This window comes from Muntiacus reevesi, chromosome 1, assembly GCF_963930625.1.
Source record: "Muntiacus reevesi chromosome 1, mMunRee1.1, whole genome shotgun sequence".
Lineage (NCBI taxonomy): Eukaryota > Metazoa > Chordata > Mammalia > Artiodactyla > Cervidae > Muntiacus > Muntiacus reevesi.
This window is the reverse complement of record NC_089249.1, coordinates 163,573,527-163,589,873: the sequence shown is the minus strand read 5'-3', so window position 1 is coordinate 163,589,873 and position 16,347 is coordinate 163,573,527. Positions and strand designations below refer to the sequence as shown.

Sequence of the window (16,347 nt, the reverse complement as noted above, 5' to 3'; positions counted from 1 at the left end):
AATGCAGGCAAAACTATAATTGATGAGGAAGATGCATTTAGTAAAAGAACTATTAATACAAGCTATGATTAAGCAATTTCTCAAGAGGTTTTTTCCTAAAACTAAATCTAGGACTTTTAAATTGATCTCATCCAAGAATCACACTAATCTTATAAAGCATTTGTAGAAAAAAATAAGTATCCAACTTGCACTCATATACAGTGATAATAGGTAACAGTACCTTTTTATAGTATCACACAAACGGCTCAATAAAGCAACATTCCTATATGAACTGAATCATGTCTGCTCACAAACCAGTGAGTACTTAGCTACAATCCCTCCAAATAAGTGTTCTGTGGTTTCAATTAACAAGCAATATTACGTGGTAAGAAAATTTTTACATTTGTCTTGAGTTCTCTCTGTTGACTAGGAGTTAGCATACTTCTGTCATCTACATATTAGTCAGTTCAGTCACTCAGTCGTGTCCGACTCTTTGTGATCTCATGGACTGCAGCACGCCAGGCTTCCCTGTTCATCACCAACTCCCCGAGCTCACTCAAACTCACGCCCATCGAGTTGGTGATGCCATCCAACCATCTCATCCTCTGTCGTCCCCTTCTCCTCCTGCCTTCAATCCTTCCCAGCATCAGGGTCTTTTCAAATGAGTCAGTTCTTCCCATCAGGTGGCCAAAATATTGGAGTTTCAGCTTCAGCATCAGTCCTTCCAATGAAGATTCAGGACTGATTTCCTTTAGGATGGACTGGTTGGATCTCCTTGTAGTCCAAGGGAATCTCAAGAATCTTCTTCAACACCACAGTTCAAAAGCATCAATTCTTCAGCACTCAGCTTTCTTTATAGTCCAACTCTCACATCCACACATGACTACTGGAAAAACCATAGCCTTGACTAGATGGACCTTTGTGACAAAGTAATGTCTCTGCTTTTTAAAATGCTGTCTAGGTTGGTCATAGTTTTTCTTCCAAGGAGCAAGCATCTTTTAATTTCGTGGCTGCAGTCACCATCTGCAGTGATTTTGGAGCCCAAGAAAATAAGGTCTGTCACTATTTCCACTGTTTCCCCATCTATTTGCCATGAACTGATGGGACCATGATCTTAAGTTTTCTGAATGTCGAGTTTTAAGCCAACTTTTTCACTCTCCTCTTTCACTTTCATCAAGAGGCTCTTTAGTTCTTCTTTGCTTTCTGCCTTAAGGGTCATGTCATCTGCATATCTGAAGTTATTGATATTTCTCCTGGCAATCTTGATTCCAGCTGTGCTTCATCCAGCCCAGCATTTCACATGATGTACTCTCATCTAAGTTAAATAAGCAGGGTGATAACATACAGCCTTGATGTACTCCCTTCCCGATTTTGAACCAGTCTGTTGTCCCATGTCCAGTTCTAATTGTTGCTTCTTGACCTGCATACAGATATCTCAAGAGGGAGGTCAGGTGGTTTTGGTGTTTCCGTTTCTTTAAGAATTTTCCACAGTTTTTTTGTTTGTTTGTTTGTTTGTTTTTGATCCAGAGTCAAAAGCTTTGGCGTAGTCAATAAAGCAAAAGTAGATGTTTTTCTGCAACTCTCTTGCTTTTTCGATGATGCAACAGATGATGATAATTTGATCTTTGGCTCCTCTGCCTTTTCTAAATCCAGCTTGAACATCTGGAATTTCAAGGTTCACGTGCTGTTGAAGCCTCACTTGGGAGAATTTTGAGTATTACTTTGCTAGCGTGTGAGATGAGTGCAATTGTGCAGTAGTTTGAACATTCTTTGGCATTGCTTTTCTTTGGGAATGGAATGAAAACTGACCTTTTTCAGTCCTGTGGCCACTGCTGAGTTTTCCAAATTTGCTGGCATATTGAGTGTAACACTTTCACAGCATCGTCTTTTAGAATTTGAGACAGCTTAACTGGAATTCCATCACTTCCACTAGTTTTGTTCGTAGTGATGCTTCCTAAGGCCCACTTGACTTCACATTCTTTGCAACCCCATGGACCATAGCCTGCCAGGCTCCTCTGTCCATATAATTCTCCAGGCAAGAATACTGGAGTGGGTTGCTATTCCCTTCTCCAGGGGATCTTCCCAACCCAGGGATTGAACCTGGGTCTCCTGATTGGAGGCAGATGCTTTACCATCTGAGCCACCAGGGAAGCCCATCTACATGTATAAAACACTGAAATAGAAAAAATGTACATGGCATGTACCTAGCAAACACATTAGCACATACAACTATCAACAGACTGCAGTTTGTCAGTCCCATCATACATGTCAACCAAACTGGGAATATTTTATGAAGAAATGTGTTTTAATTAAATTCCAAAGAAACAGCATATACAATTATTTTGACTTTATTATTACTTTTTACAAATAAGCTTTTATTTAAGAACAATTTTAGATTTACAGAAGTCTGCAAAGATAGTGCAGAGTTCCTATATATTCTGCACGGTTTCCCCTATTACTAGCATCTTACATTAGTATGGTACATTTGTTATAATTAATGAACCAATATGGATATACCATTAACTGAAGTCCACATTTCATTGAGGCTTCCTTGGTTTTCACTTAATTTCCTTTTTCTGTTTCAGGATCCTATTACCCTTCCCAGGATAACACATTTTTGTCATCATGTCATCTTAGATTCATTTGGCTGACTTTTCTTGCCTGATGACCTTGATAGCTTTGAGGAATAGTGGTCAAATATTTCACAGAATATCTCTCAATTGGGATTTGTCGTTTTCCTTATGATTAGACTGTAGTTATAAGTTTGGAGGAGGAAGACCACTGAGATAAAATTATAATAACTTTTTATCCCAACTATCACCAGGATAATAAGCTCACTGAGAGAAAGAATCTTACTCACATTTTTGTATCCTTAGTACACAGCTGATAAATACATGTTGGTTAAGAAGAAGTGGATTACACCAAGGGTTGAGGGGCTACAGAAACTTTGCAACTTATTAAAATAGGAGCACTTACCCTAACAAGGAAATAGTTCATCTGTTTACTCAAATTAAAAAAAAAAAAAAGCATGACTGATTCACTGAAGTATTTCATTCTTCTATTCAAGGATCCTTCTAGTTTACCTATAATGTTGAGACAGGATTTGTTGTTTGTTGTTTAGTCACTAAGTCATGTCTGACTCTTTGCAACCCCCAGGGACTATAGCCCATCAGGCTCCTTTGTACAGGGAACTTCCCAGGCAAGAAAACTGGGGTGGGTTGCCATTTCCTTTTCCAGCATATCTTACTGACCCAGGAATCGAACCCATATCTCTTGCACTGGCAGGCAGATTCTTCACCACTGAGCCACCGGGGAAACCCTGAGACAGGATATATTCAGCTAAAAAGCAAGTTAATTCTTACAAGTCAACCTCACCTCCTGTACTGACTGATGAAACCTTAGAACTATATAACACCACTTGTGGGGAGTATGCACGGTAAAATCGAAAGATGCATTATGACTTAAGACAGGATGTCTGGGTTTGAAACTGAGTTCTATCACAAATAAATTATATAATTTAGGCCAAATATCTCTGAATCTCAGTTACTTTACATATAAAATGGAGCTAATAATATTTACGTGACAGTGGGAATTATAATCACTGGCCCACAGAACTGGTGGACTGAACCACTACTGAGATACCCACATCTCTATTATTTTGGTATCCCTTACTGTATCTTAGAGCACAGTGATTTTTTTTTTTTAATCCAATGATCTCTTTGTAGTATTTCTACTTTATCTCCGTAAGGTCTTTCACACTGCTAACTATTCCTTTCTTTTCAAAACTTACTCTTGTTCCTCTGGCATTAAAAACACCCCTTTCTTCTGATTTTGCTTATCACGCAGTGATTCAGAGTACAACTTACTGGCCAAGAGCATAGACTCTGGACCAGACAGGATTTGAACTGCCAAGAGTTCGAATCCTGGTTCCACCTCCTGATAGTTCTATGACCTTGGACAGGTTACTTCACTCTTTTTTTTTCTAATTTATTTATTTTTAATTGAAGGATAACTGCTTTACAGAATTTTGTTTTTTTCTGTCAAACCTCAACATGAATCAGCCATAGGTATACATACGGTCCCTTCCTCTACAAATATGGAACACTTCATGAATTTGCATGTCATCTTTGCACAGGGGCTGTGCTAATCTTCTCTGTATCGTTCCAATTTTAGTATATGTGCTGCCAAAGAGAGCATGGCTACTTAACCCTTAGGTGCCTGTTTCCCATCTGGGCTTACAGGTGTATAAAATGCACAGTAACTACTACACAGATACTTGCTGTTGTCTGTGCTTCTTTAACCTCCACATACTCTACCGAGAGGATTCCATCTGCAAAAGGGTTTTAACTTCTATCTGGAAGGCATTCTTCTCTTCAGCCTACTTAGTGAATTCCTTCTCAAACATTTAATCCAGGTTAAATTTCATTCTCTTTCTCTCTGAAGCCTTTCCAAAAACCATCTCCCTCCTTCTGCCTTGGTAGTCAATTGTTCCTGCCCTTGGGTCTCATATTACTCTGAATATATTTCAATGAGAGTACTTGTTACATTAGCTTGAAAGATGCTGAATTACCTGAAGTTCCCTATATAAGACCATTTCAGACCTGTAAAAACAGTTACATGATTCATTCTATGAATAGCATATTTATCCTATTCATAAATATTCTGTATTTCTGCTGATCCTTCCCTTCCTGCATTAAACTCATGACAAGAACTACATATTATTTCTTAAAAATACATATCTTATGCAATATTTCAGATATATAAAAAGGAATAAATAATAATGAATGGACAACCATATATCCACAGTTTGGCTGAAAAAACATTTACCAATACAATTTAAATCCCCTGTTGCTCTTCCCAACAGTATTACTAGTCTTTTCCCACAACCCTGCACTTCAGAGATATCCACTATCCTTACTTTGATATTATATTTTTTCATTACCATGCATTTCTTTAAGCATTTATTATGTAAGTGTGCTTCCATAAATAATATATCAATGCTGGGCTTTATATAAATGTGTTCTGCCATTTGCTTTATTTACTCAACTTTTTTATTTGTGAGATTCACTCAAGTTACTGTACAGATCTAGTTTATTCATTTCCATTACTGTATGGAATTCCATTAGATAAATATACTGTAATATTTTCTTTCTTTTATTAATTATACATTTGGACTAGTTTGAATTTTCTGCTATAAAAATGTTGCATAGATATTTTTGAAAGTCTCTTTATATATGCACAGGAGTGTTTCTAAAGGGTATTTACCTAGGAGTAGAACTGTTGGATTGTAGATTATGTGAGACAAAAATTGTTGGAACATAGATTATTGCTTGAAATGATAAGCAAAATTGATATACCTTCAGCCAGACTCATGATGAAAAAAAGGGAGAGAGCCTAAATCAATAAAATTAGAAATGAAAAAGGAGAAGTTACAACTGACACCACAAAAATACAAAGGACCTAAGAGACTACTTACTACAGGCAACTATATGTCAAGAAAATGGACAGCCTAGAAAAAATGGACAAATTCTTGGAAAGATATAATCTCCTAAGACCAAACCAGGAACAAATATCAAACACAAACAGATCATTACAAGCACTGAAATTGAATCTGTGATTTAAAAACTCCCAATAAACAAAAGTCTAGAATAGATGCCTTCACAGGCAAATTCCATCTATTGTCAGTGTACACAGCACAGAGTTTGGCAATTAAAAGGCATTAATAAATATTTGTTGAATGAATGAATAAAAAATTGAAAAAACTCACATAAAGAGATTAGACAATGTTTTTAAGCTCTTAATTTGGAACTGGGCCTATTAGGCTTCGTAAACTTTTTTTTTTGCTTCGTAAAACTTTTATACTTAAAGAAATAAACTTAATTTAGCTTGGAGACTTTCCAGCAGTTCTTTGAGATAACCGGAGATAAGACAGAGCACCAAAAAACTGGGATTGGAAGTCCAAAACTTTAAGTCATCTGAGACAAACAGTTGTCTGCTCTTTTCTTAAATATCGCTAGGAACAAGTATGCTGGCTTTCATGTTTTCTGTTACACTTCACAGAATATAATGACTAAAACAGCCTTTATTTCCATCATGTTTGAACACCCCAGAGGAAAGTCTACAAAAGCAAATGTAAAGCAATTATAATAAATAAGAAAACACTTAGAAATGTGCCTATAATACATCAATGAGCAACAGATACAGTGATTAAAGTGAATATACAATTATGTACATGCTTTAATTTTAAAAGCTAACAATGGCAAGAACTGATGCTGAAGCTGAAACGCCAATACTTTGGCCACCTCATGCAAAGAGTTGACTCATTGGAAAAGACCCTGATGCTGGGAGGAATTGGGGGCAGGAGGAGAAGGGGACGACAGAGGATGAGATGGCTGGATGGCATCACTGACTCGATGGGCATGAGTTTGAGTAAACTCCGGGAGTTGGTGATGGACAGGGAGGCCTGGCGTGCTGCGATTCATGGAGTCGTAAAGAGTTGGACACGACTGAGCGACTGAACTGAACTGAAGTGAACAATGGCAACAACTATAGTAAATACAGAGGGGGAAATTAATGCATCAGTCTTAAATGCTTTAAAATTTAAGAAAATTAATATATGATGACTTGCAGCAGAACCACCAGAAGGCTCAGAAAGCACAGAGTCTTCAAAAGTGAAATAGGAGACAGTGAACCATTCTGGACAAAATACAGAATCTGTAGTAAGAATGCCTGGTTTTGAGTTGCTTTTTTGACATTTAACAGCTATTTCACACTAGGCATAGCATTTAATTCACCTACACCTGAGTTTCTTATCAGAAAATAGAGTTTATAATGACCTGGCATCCTATCTAACAGGGTTTTTATATGCTTCAAATTAAGCAGAAAAAAATGTGTGACATCCTTCAATAATACGCAATTGTAATTATCTATCCTTCTTTATCTTCCCATCTCCGCGATGGCAGAGATCTGTAAAAGTGTGTATTGTTTTCCAAACAGGGCTCAGTAGAGCTAGTACAGGCAAGAAGAGAGAGATTAGTTTGGAATTTTGCCCAGACAGGGACAGAAGGACAACAAGCAAGGGACAGAGGATAAAAGATAATGATAAGAGAGTGAATGAAATAAGTTAGAGACTAAGAAAACTAAGCTGGATAGGGAAGGAAGTGCAAACAGGTCTCAGTGAGGTCAAAGAAAGTGTAGGGACAGTCAAAGGACAGGTAGTTGGGAAAATTTGGAACAAATATGTATGTCTTCATTTATAATTTCAGAGGTGGGCCATATTCAAGTGAGAACAAAGCCCATGGTGTAACTACGGGAGCTGATTAGTTAAAAGGATGATCACCTCAGTTGAAGAGGCCAATGTGTTGAAGAAACAGATATCCATATAAATACTAAAGTCACTCAGGATAAGCCCAGAAATTGAGGCAGAAATGAAGACTATGTGTACGAGGTCTTTAACAACAGAGATGATGTACATATAAGACAATGAGAGTGGTATAGCCGTTGTGCCAGAGAGAACAAGATTTTAAGAAGTTCAGTTCAGTTCAGTTGCTCAGTTGTGTCCGACTCTTTGCAACCCTATGGACTGCAGCACGCCAGGCCTCCCTGTCCATCACCAACTCCTGGAGTTCACCCAGACTCATGTCCATTGAGTTGATGAGGCCATCCAACCATCTCATCTTCTGTCGTCCCCTTCTCCTCCTGCCCTCAATCTTTCCCAGTATCAGGGTCTTTTCAAATGAGTCAGTTCTTCACATCAGGTGGCCAAAGTATTAAAGTTTCAGCTTCAACATCAGTCCTTCCAAAGAATACCCAGGACTGAGCTCCTTTAGGATGGACTGGTTGGAACCCCTTGCAGTCCAAGGGACTGCCAAGAGTCTTCTCCAACAGCACAGTTCAAAACCATCAATTCTTCAGTGCTCAGCTTTCTTTATAGTCCAACTTTCACATCCATACATGACTACTGGAAAAACCATAGCCTTGACTAGATGGACCTTTGTTGGCAAAGTAATGTCTCTGCTTTTTAATACGCTGTCTAGGTTGGTCATAACTTTCCTTCCAAGGAGTAAGCATCTTTTAATTTCATGGCTGCAATCACCATCTGCAGTGATTTTGGAGCCCCCAAAAAGAAAGTCAGCCACCGTTTCCACTGTTTCCCCGTCTATTTCCCATGAAGTGATGGGACCAGACGCCATGATCTTAGTTTTTTGAATGTTGAGCTTTAAGTCAACTTTTTCACTCTCCTCTTTCACTTTCATCAAGAGGCTCTTTAGTTCTTCTTCACTTTCTGCCATAAGGGTGGTGTCATCTGCATATCTGAGGTTATTGATACTTCTCTCAGCAATCTTGATTCTAGCTTATGCTTTATCCAGCACATCGTTTCACTCCACATATAAGTTAAATAAGCCAGGTGACAATATACAGCCTTGACATACTCCTTTTCCTATTTGGAACCAGTCTGTTGTTCCATGTCCAGTTCTAACTGTTGCTTCCTGACCTGCATATAGGTTTCTCAAGAGGCAGGTCAGGTGGTCTGGTACTCCCTTCTCTTTCAGAATTTTCCACAGTTTATTGTGATCCACACAGTCGAAGGCTCTAGTCAATAAAGCAGAAATAGATGTTTTTCTGGAGCTCTCTTGCTTTTTCGATGATCCAACGGATATTGGCAATTTGATCTCTGGTTCCTCTGCCTTTTCTAAAACCAGCTTGAACGTCTAGAAGTTCACAGTTCACGTACTGCTGAAGACTGACTCGGAGAATTTTGAGCATTACTTTACTAGCGTGTGAGATGAGTGCAACTGTGTGGTAGTTTGAGCATTCTTTGGCATTGCCTTCCTTTGGGATTAGAATGAAAACTGACCTTTTTCAGTCCTGTGGCCACTGCTGAGTTTTCCAAATTTGCTGGCATTTTGAGTGCAGCACTTTCACAGCATCATCTTTTAGGATTTGAAATAGCTCAACTGGAATTCCATCACCTCCACTAGCTTTGTTCATAGTGATGCTTCCTAAGGCCCACTTAACTTTGAACTCCAGGATGTCTGGCTCTAGTTGAGTGATCACACCATTGTCATTATCTGGGTCGTGATGATCTTTTTTGTATCTTCTGTGTATTCTTGCCACCTTTTCTTAATACCTTCTGCTTCTGCTAGGTCCATAACATTTCTGTCCTTCATTGTGCCCATATCTGCATGAAATGTTCCTTTGGTATCTCTTAATTTTCTTGAAGAGATCGCTAGCCTTCCCATTCTATTGTTTTCCTCTATTTTTTTTTTTTTTTTTTTTTGCACTGATCACTGAGGAAGGTTTTATCTCTCCTTGCTATTCTTTGGAACTCTGCATTCAAATGGGAATATCCTTCCTTTTCTCCTTTGCTTTTTACTTCTCTTCTTTTCTCAGCTATTTGTAAGCCCTCCTCAGACAACTATTTTGCCTTTTTGCATTTCTTTTTCTTGGGGATGGTCTTGATCACTGCCTCCTGTACAATGTCCCAAACCTCTGCTCCTAGTTCTTCAGGCACTCTGTCTATCAGATCTAATCCCTTGAATCTATTTGTCACTTCCACTGTATGGTCGTAAGGGATTTGATTTAGGTCATACCTGAATGGTCTAGTAGTTTTCCCTACTTTCTTCAATTTAAGTCTGAATTTGGCAATAAGGAGTTCATGATCTGAGCCACAGCTCCCAGTCTTGTTTTTGCTGACTGTATAGAGCTTCTCCATTTTCGCCTGAAAAGAATATAATCAATCTGATTTCGGTGTTGACTATCTGGTGATGTTCATATGTAAAGTCGTCCCTTGTGTTGTCGGCAGCGGGTGTTTGCTACAGTCATTGCGTTCTCTTGGCAAAACTCTGTTAGCCTTTGCCCTGATTCATTTTGCACTCCAAGGCCAAACTTCCCTATTACTTCAGGTATCTCTTGACTTCCTACTTTCGCATTCCAGTCCCCTATGATGAAAAGGACCTTTTTTTTGATGTTAGTTCTGGAAAATCTTGTAGGTCATCATAGGTTCAACTTCAGCTTCTTCAGCATTAGTGGTTAGGGCATAGGCTTGGATTACTGTGATTATGGATTGTTTGCCTTGGAAATGAACAGAGATCATTCTGTCATTTTTGAGATTGCAACCAAGTACTGCATTTCGGACTTCCCTGGTGGCTCAGATGGTAAACGCCTGCCTACAACGTGGGAGACCTGGGTTCAATCCCTGGGTCGGGAAGATCCCCTGGAGAAGGAAATGGCAACCCACTCCAGTATTCTTGCCTGGAAAATCCCATTGATGGAGGAGCCTGGTAGGCTACAGTCCATGGGGTTGCAAAGAGTCAGACATGACTGAATGACTTCACTTTACTTTACTGCATTTCGGACTCTCTTGTTGACTATGAGGGTTACTCTATTTCTTCTAAGGGATTCTTGCCCACAGTAGTAGATATAATGGTCATCTGAATTAAATTTGCCCATTCCAGTCCATTTTAGTTCACTGATTCCTAAAATGTCGATGTTCACTCCTGCCATCTCCTGTTTCACCGCTTCCAGTTTACCTTGGTTCACGGAATGTGTGGGATAGTGGTGCACAAAAAATTACAGTCATCCTTATCTCGTTCCTTTTGCAAAGAGTGGTCTAAGAGAATGAGCTGCACCCATTCAGAAGGGCTAGGGAGCAAGTACTCTTACTCTACTGGCTCCCATTTAAGGCCAGCACACATAAAACATCCCATAAAATAGTTGACAGTTTAGAAAATACGAGTTTCAGAGAACAAGTGGAAAGGTTTGAAAGGGAGCAACAAGCAGGATTGGGAGAGAGTAAGCGGAAGCCAAGTCAGCACCAGAGTAACAGTACAGAAGAAACAGAGATGATCGGAAGAACTAAGACAAAGATACCAGAGAATAAGACTTGCTGGGTTTATATGGCCAAAGCTTATCAAAATAATCAGTTCCAGCAGTTCTCTGATGGCTAGGGAGTTAGCACTAAGACCTTGGCAATGGTTTGGTTAAAATCCGTCATTTACAGATGAGGGCAACATTTGAGTATCTATTATGTATTTTTCACATTATGTAAAGTGCAATATACACACTACTTTAGTTAAGCCTTATACCTACACCTTCCCTCACTTTATAAATGAGGGAACTGAGGATCACAGAAGCAAAGTGACCAACCCTGGGTTGTATTATTTAGTGATACTGAGGACCCAGGCTTCTTTTACAAATCTTAATAAGTATGGAAATATAAAAAAGAATTCGAAATTGGAACATCTTTAGTCACTTTCTTCTTTTTTTTAGTCACTTTCTACCAGTGAGATCTTGTATGCTTTTAACTCCACTAAGCCTGTCTACCAAACAAGGTTATTGCAAAGATTAAGCAACAACTACAAAATAAATTTTAGTAGTTATCTTTTTTTAACTTATTTTTCAAATGTGAATTTCTTACTTGGCTTATTTCAAAAACAAATTCAAAGTTTCGAAATTAACACCTATAGATTTTACAGTTAGGAGACTGAGGTAGAGAGGGAGGATGTACAACCTGTGGCTCCCTAGTATATTTAGAATCAAGTCCAAGTTTCTACGTTTCAGGTCTTTAATACTATGGCCCCAGCGCACCTCTCTAGCCACATCTCTCACTACTGACTTACACAAATATAATACTTAACCTCTGTCAACTATTAATTTTTAAAAACATATAATATCCCCATTTTGTATTTCCACCTAAATTATTTAATCTATTTCAATGTGTTCTCCAAGGCCTAAATATAATTCATCTTGAGTGTAAAGCCTAACCTTGTCCCAACTGTTGAGAAATGATGGCTCTACCTCCAAACTTCTATATCCTTTTGCTTTACCTCCCTCAGAGCATTTACTGCCTTTTAATTTAGTCAAGCATGAAAAAATTTCATTTCTGCCAGCAGAGCTTACGTCTCTTAAAGGTAGTTGGAAGAGAACTACCATATACTTTGCATCTCTGAAGTGTCAATTGCTGTTCGTGTGTGTGTGTGTGTATGTGTGTGTGTACACACATTACAGTATATACGCACACACACATTATTTCAGGTAATCTTTGTGACACCCCACAAAGCAGAAATCTATTTTTTACACATAACGATACTGAAAGTCACAGAGGTTAAACAATTTGCTTACAGTCTTAAGGCCGGTAAGTGACACAGCTGAGATTTGAATCTTGGTCTTTCTAAACCAAAGCCTAGGCTCTTAACTATACTCTTTCCACAAACCATCCTCACTACTGATTGCTTCCTGTCTATCCACTGACCATCACAGAAAAAACATCTATGGACTTTTTGTCATTAAGTATTAGCAGAAAGGATTTGATATAGGGTATCTGCTCTCTTGTTTTTCAAGACTAAGAACAGACTTTTCAGACCCAACACAACGATTAATATGAGATCAGAATAAAGATGAACAGATCAGTATCCTGCTTCCAGGAAGGAAAAGTAAAAAACCATTACTTTTCCATTCCTGCATTTATAAATTCCTTCTCCTCTGAGGTTTCCACCATCTGGCTATATCAATCCTTACCCCTCCTCCTCATCTGTCTTCTACCACCCTCCCGATTAATCCCTTACATTCACTGCACCTGGGTCACAATCTCTCCCTCTCCTCCGCATCCTAAATCACTTCACTACTGATGCAGAAGACTCGTTCCATACAACAGCCTCCCAGTTCCCTGTCACACTGAGCTTCACCAGCCCTCACCTTTGCTGTACTTCAGCAATCCACACACGGACCTAGCTGTCAGTGAGAAGAGCTTCACATCAGACAATTTAACTCTAACATTCCACTTTCTGACCACAACCTCTTATTTTTTTTCCTGTTTTACTTCCACCACGTTTGCTCGTTGATCTCACTCAAAAAATCACAAAACCTCTAACTGAAATCGTTATCCAGTGTTTCCTGTCTTCAGTTAATGTCACCATCATCTCCCCAGTCACCCAAATCAAAAACCTAAACATCACACTGGACTACTCACCCTCTGACCTACACACCCAATCAACCATAAAGCCTCACAGATTCTCTCAACTTCATCCCTCTCTCTTCATCCCTATAATCTCATTTTAAAATTATTCAAGCATATCTATAAAAACCTTCCAGTGATTTAAAAAAATCACCCACTGAATTCATTTCAAGATACTTATGCATACAAGGTTCACCATGACATGGGCTCTGAGTGTATTTCCAGTCTCACAACTTACCACTTATATGACATATTATCACATATTATACCACAATATAATATCACATATTACACCACAATACCACTTATATTGCTATTTCTTAGCAGTACCAAACTGCTTGTGGTTCCCTAGGCAAGCTATTCCTTTTCTTACATTGATGCCTTTCCTCAAGCTATTCTTTCTATTTGAAGCACATTTTTTTTTTTACTCCTCTTTGTCTGACTTACTTCTACTTACCATTTAGGACTTGGGCCAGGTGTCATCTCTTCCTCAATCCTTCCCTCAAGTCCTCAGCTAGTCTGAGTGCCCTCCCCTTGGTGCAAGTATCAAGCGGCAAAGCTCTCACTTTTTATTCTGAGATGACCTATTTTAGCAACTAATTCACCATTTCCACAAGGATTGGAAATGTATCTTACTTATCTCTGTCTACCCAGTTAACATAGTACATAGCATAGTTCCTGACATACAGTAGATACATTAAGTATAAAGTTTAGAAGATGTTGCATTTACATTTTCAGTAGGATAGTGACAACAGATCTTTCTCATAGGTTTTTAGTATTTCCTACCATTAACGCCAAGTCCTTTGAAGGGAAGGAATCAGAGCTTTTCCTGAGTCTGTACAGTTCTATACAGAACAGTGCTATACAAAATCTTATCCAACTTATATAAAAGGGAAACAGTATGTGCACAAACATACCAGAAATCAAAACTTGACCTGTGCTGCAAACTTCAAAACCACTGACCAGTTGAAAAAATGAAGACATAAGAAGAAAGATAAAGAACCAATTCTGACTCCTTGGTATGTGCTTGTTTATGTTATAAAAACAGTGAAATTTTGCTTAGAACATAAACCAGGTCCCAGATATAAGGGCTTGACATTTTATCTATAAGACCATCATATCTCTGCTAAGTTTAAAAAATTACTAACCTGCAGGGTGGCTTAGGCAAGGGTTCAGGATGTTGGTAAAGACCCTATTTAAAAACATAACCCCACAAACCAAGGCTAAGTGATAAAAAGTAAGTTAAAAAAAAAAAAGTCGGTTGGTATGTGAGCAACAACAACAACAAAATGTCCTTTTTCATAGTAATTTGGGCCTCGTGTTGGCAGTTATAAAGAGAGCAAAGAGTTCAATATAATAAAGCATTTCCCTCTCCAGCTAAATATTAAATTGCAGTCTGGCATCAAGTGAGATCTCAAAGCTTTTCCAGTATAAAAAATAATAAGCTCTTCTATTTGCATGGTGCACTGCATACTTCAATATACACAGGCTCATTTGATAAAGTGTTTATAGACATTTTAAAAAATGAGGGAAAAGCCAAAATTTTCCACAAAATAAGAACTTTTAGTTGGTTTAAACAAACAGTACTAGATGTCTTTTTTTTTTTTTTTTAAGTTCAAAACACAGTACAGAAATGAGTAAAGGAATAGAGTACCTTATATTTAAGCAGGTCACTCCTTGGAGCCAAAAGAGTGTCTTGCAGCAATTTAATAGGTTTTGTCTCTTGGCTCACATTAAGAAGCTCTCCTTTAAAGGGCAAACTAGAGTTCATTCAGAGAAGGAATGAGAGAACCCCAGCCTATGAGAAACAACTGACGGGAAGTGGAATCAGTTAGTGAAGACAAGCCTCCGGGGACATGATCTTCAGATATCTTAATGGGAGTAAATAAGGGAACAGAAGAAGGAAGAATTGGAGGCATCTATTTCTTTCAACCAAAATAGACAAACAAAAATTTCGAAACACCAAAGCTTTCCAGGAACGAATAGGTTTCCCAGGGAAGAGATTAGTTTCCTGGTCCACTGGAGAAGATCTTCAAATAGACTGGTCAAATTATTAGGGTAGAATTTGGGATTTTCGAAGCTACTTTGGTATGGGAGCGAGAGAAACGGATCCTAGATGACTTTTAAGTTCCTTTCTAATCTGGAGACGTTCTGGGGTTCAGCTATCTCCTGGAAATCCCTTTTCATTCCTCTGGGACTGGCCCACAGCCGTGCCCACGTGTCCAAGCCCTCCCGGCCCCTGGCTCACCTCAGTGCCCAGAGGTCCCCGCCCCCATCGGAGGTTGGAAACCAGCTCTCCCCGCCGGTTTCCGGCGGCACACGTGAGTTGTCCCGGCGCAGCTCCCGCGGCCCGAGCCAGCCCGGAGGACGCGGCTGACAGCTCCCCGCCCCTCGCACCTCCGACCCTCAGCGGGGCCAGGAAGCCCGCCGACCTCGGTCCTCGCCCGCCCCGAACCGGATCCGGCCGGCGAGGATCCACAGGCATCTCTCAGCTCTCCTGTCGGAGCAGACTGACAGCTCCTCCAACTCTTGGCCCTCGGCCCAAAACCAACACTCTCCGGCCGACCCAGCCCCGCTAGCTTGGACACAACGACCCCCCGCTCGGATCGCACGCGATGCCGACCCTCCAGAGTCCCCGTGTCCTTGAGTTTTTCCCTCGCGGAGCCCCGGGGTGCCCCTATTGAGTGAGGGCCGCAGGCCGGATACTGGGCCCCGCCGGACCGGCCGCGGATGCAGAACGCCGCGGGGGTTCCAGGACCGCTGAGTAGGCGGGCGACAGCCGCGCTCGGACCCCTGACAGGCTGACCGGTCAGGACACACAGACGGACAGTAGGGCCCGAGGGGCGGGGGCAGCGGCCCGGCCGGTCCCGGCGCCTCCTTCTCGCCCGGGGCGGCCCCTGGCGGCCCAGGCCCCTCAGGGCGCGGGCTTCCCTGGCGAGCGGAGGCGGCCACCGAGGCGCTTACCTGCGGGCGCAGCGACGGCGCGGGGCGGCTCACTCCCTGCCCGCCGCCATGTTTCCGCTGCGCAGCGAGCGAGAGAGGACGCGCGGAGGGGGCGGGCGGGGGCGGCTCCGGAGAGCGGCGGCGGCCGGCCGGCCGGCGGGCTGGCGGGCGGCGGGGGGCTCGACCGAGGCGGCGGCGGCGGTGGCGGCGGCGGCTGAGGCTGAGGCGGGGGCGGGGCGGGGGCTCCCTGGCCCCGCCCCCCGGGCCTCCCGCCGTGGGGTGGCGCGCGCCTGGGCCGTTAGGCCCGCGCGGAGCGGGGGCCCGGAGGAGGTGGGGGTGTGTGTGTTTGTGCGTGGGGAGTACGGGTAGGGCGCCCCCAAGCGGCCCGGCCCAGCCAGCGCCCGCTGTCAGTCTCCTCCCGCCTTATACCCCGCGGCCCACATCCACACCCCCACTGGCCCTGCGCGCCC

The 16,347-nt window shown here is 41.3% G+C and overlaps 1 protein-coding gene and 1 non-coding gene across 17 annotated transcripts in view; both read right to left on the bottom strand.

Moving 5' to 3' along the window:
• The window catches only part of SCMH1 (Scm polycomb group protein homolog 1), a 214,210-nt gene extending 198,158 nt beyond the window's left edge, over positions 1–16,052 (bottom strand). For 5 of the 16 annotated variants that reach the window (XM_065915182.1, XM_065915209.1, XM_065915129.1 and 2 more), the window contains exon 1: positions 15,899–16,030. The gene's annotated coding sequence lies outside the window, so the exon portion shown is untranslated. Of the gene's footprint in view, positions 1–15,898 lie in introns of all 16 variants that reach the window. The other 11 variants (XM_065915236.1, XM_065915245.1, XM_065915110.1 and 8 more) reach the window with 8 other exon arrangements.
• LOC136156709 (U6 spliceosomal RNA) lies at positions 4,070–4,176 on the bottom strand. The gene has a single exon (XR_010661196.1). It is a non-coding gene; the product is annotated as a U6 spliceosomal RNA (small nuclear RNA).
• Positions 16,053–16,347: the final 295 nt, after the last annotated feature.